The following is a 3,320-nucleotide window of genomic DNA, read 5'->3' as shown; positions in this document are numbered from 1 at the left end:
TGGAGAGTGCCATGCACGTTGAGCAGACACCAGTGGCCTCTAGTGCCAGCAGCACCACGACTCCCACTAACAGCACCACAGCCACTACCAACACCATCACCACCAACACCATCATCACCACCAACACTATCACAACCAGTGGGGCTGGGAGGCACATTTTGCCCCGGATATCAGTCTACAGTGGGATAACAGACAGACAAACAGTCCAAGTAAGTCCATTTTATGGTTATTTCTACTTCATAGATGAGTACAGTTGAAAATGACACAAACGGTTCTTCTAATCATGGACATGCGAACTTGTGAAGTAATGTGCCCCTTCAAAACCAATCATGAATATAGGATATTTATGTTACATCAACAGGCCAGTTGATGCACGTTTCTTACAATACTGGCATGGGTGAAATAGACCTTTTTATGGCAGCCATACTAATTTAAGGTTCTCTTCCAGTTAATGTAGCAGAGCCTTTCCAGAGCAATGGCAACATTTGTGGGATAGGCCTACAGCTAAACAGGGAATCTACACTAAATTAGATGCACACCCTTGATAAGCTTTCACAGAGAAGCACACCTTTAATGAACAATAACATATTTTGTAAACACAATTTGAAGTCATGCATTATTTCATCCTACCTTTATATAAATCAATACTTTCCTCATAATATCTGAAAAACAAAAACTCACTGTCCTTAAGCTTGGTTCTCATATATAGCTTTGTTTTTGCACTAAGCTCCGCCTGCAACATTGAGATAACCGGGAAGCATAGAAGTGCATTAGGGGATAGAATCAGGCATTCTAGCACCATGGCACTGTGAAAGGTGTGAAATTATGATTTATATGCATCAAATATATACACATTTAATGTTGCTGGTGTGGTGCAAACTCCCCATATGTCATACGTAAAAACAGACTTGTTTGGCACAACAGGAAGGTGCTAAGCTAAACCATCTGCCGTGGCATTGGTAATTGGTCCGACGGCTCTTTTTTTCCCCGTAGCACCATTGGTCCAACGGCGTGCATTATTACTAAGCCTAACCTGAACCCTAACCACCGTAACCTAAAACAATTCGGACTATTGGGGTTTTGGAATAATGGGCTGTCGGACCAATGGGCAGGCCCCATAAACAAAAGACCCAGCAGGTCTTTTAACCACTTAGTCTAGACTGTACTTCGTCTTTTTTTCATCTGACACCAAATCTCTTCGCAATGCGCTATGAGCGTATAGTTATTTTTGGCTAATGTTCCTCCCAGAATATGGATGCTGGTGTTCAAGTGGTTAATAGGGCAGCCACAGGTGCTAGCCTAGCAGGTATCTGATAAAATAGACACACCTGGAGAGTGAACTGGACAACAGGAGAAAGGAGGAGCATGTAACTCCACAAGATGTCCTGTGCATGTTGACACTGATCAGTATCGCTTCCAGTGATAAGAAACATTCTTTATCAGTTTGAGTCAAATGTAAGAGAAGCAGGCTCATCACAACAAAGGATGAGGGTGTACCCCCCCCTCCCTCTCGCTTCTCCTGTTGCTGTGGAACCGGAATGAGCTGTCACTCAACCTTGATGTAGAGATTCAGTTGAAGAATGGGGGAAGTCTGTATTTTGTCATATGATGGGGTTGCTAGTTGAAAATTAGGCTTCACTCATGACCCAGAGCCTTGGCTCCACCGTCTTCTTTTTGAATTAACCCATTTTAAATATTGATCTAATATTGATCCAGTCTCATTTCTTCAGTGTACTTAGGATTTCTGAGATGGATTTTTTTATTAAAATGTATTTAACTTTATATAACTTGATGCTAACTAATAATACTAATAATACTCGATGAATTGAATACACAGGACCACAATGGAAACCAGCCCTTAGGGCTTTTTGTGTTATCCTTTTAGCACCATTTGTATAATCGTACCACTGAACCTTTTTGCGAACTGTTAATAAAGTATTCAATCAATCAATCAATCAATCAAACAGATTACAGAATCCCTTCATTATTCGACAAGAGAATCCCTTTCTCAGAAAAGGGCTAATCCCCAACAGATGGATTTCAAACAATGTTGCTCTTTTCAAGTGTTGACTCGATGGTAATATAGATAGATACAGTAGATACCTTTATTGATGCCGCAGGGGAAATTCAGGCGCCAGAGACAGCATGTAGAATGTAGTTTTAATCATACTGCAGGCCTAACTGAGATCATACTGTAACTGAGAATGAGATTGTGACTGAGATTGTAACAGAGTATGAGAACAGTGAAATCCTTAGAGTTCATGTATCCGTTTGTAACTCTGAGAACATACACCCGACGAGTTAAATGAACAATCAGCATTTTACTTTGTGCAAACGTGTCCCACACACATATGCATGCACACACTCTCACAGACATCCACAAGCCAGGGCTTGTCCGTGGCCGGATGCATGTATGCATGTTGGGGAATGGCCCCTTGCTCCTGCAGGCAGTGATTGAGTAGAGATGGGGCCCTGCAGCAAGGGGGTGTTGGAGGGGGTCTGGATGGGGTCTGGATGCCTGGCTGTCAGAGCCCTCTGACTGATTGCTCAGAGGTGACAGGGTCACTGGACACACATCATACCCTGAGATCCTGTGTGTACACACACTCACACGTGCGCTGCGAGACTGAGTATTCAGCTACAGTGGGCGAGGCAGATTAGTGAACTTCAGCAGTTTAGACGGAGAAGCCTGTAGAAATGTATTCATTTTCTTGTACCTTCAGCCTCTGAATGGTGTATTTCTGTATCATTGTGTACATGATGTCGTGCAAGCTAACGTCCCTCCTCCAGTCTTTCTGTGCTTTTTGTTCTTCTCTGCTTCCTCTATTTTTGTCTCTTTCTCCGCCACAGCTCTCACTGTCCACCTCTGCTCTGTGTGTGTGTGTGTGTGTGTGTGTGTGTGTATGTGTGTGTGTGTGTGTGTGTGTGTTTGTATGTGTGCGTGCGTGCGTGCGTGCGTGCGTGCATGCGTGCGTGTAGGTTCTCCAGCAGGCTCTGAATGGGCAGCCTGGCACAGCTGCTCAGTACCTTCAGCAGATGTATGTGGCCCAGCAGCAGCACCTCATGCTGCAGACAGCAGCACTGAACACCACTCAGCTCCAGAGTCTGGGTACCATGCAGCAGGTTAGTCAAAATGTCCACCATTGTACCCATCCCCAAGAAATCCAAAGTGACATGTCTGAATGACTGGAGACCTGTCACTCTCACCGCAGTAGTCAGCAAATGCTTTGAGAAGCTGGTGAGAGAATACATCTGCTCCATACTACCTGCCTTGCTAGACCTGTGGCAGTTTGCATAACGTCAAAACAGATCCACCGACG

The sequence above is a fragment of the Gymnoscopelus braueri genome, assembly GCF_963280865.1.
Source record: "Gymnoscopelus braueri genome assembly, chromosome: 12".
Taxonomy (NCBI): Eukaryota; Metazoa; Chordata; class Actinopteri; order Myctophiformes; family Myctophidae; genus Gymnoscopelus; species Gymnoscopelus braueri.
The sequence above is the reverse complement of the archived record's forward strand: the minus strand, read 5'-3'. Positions refer to the sequence as shown.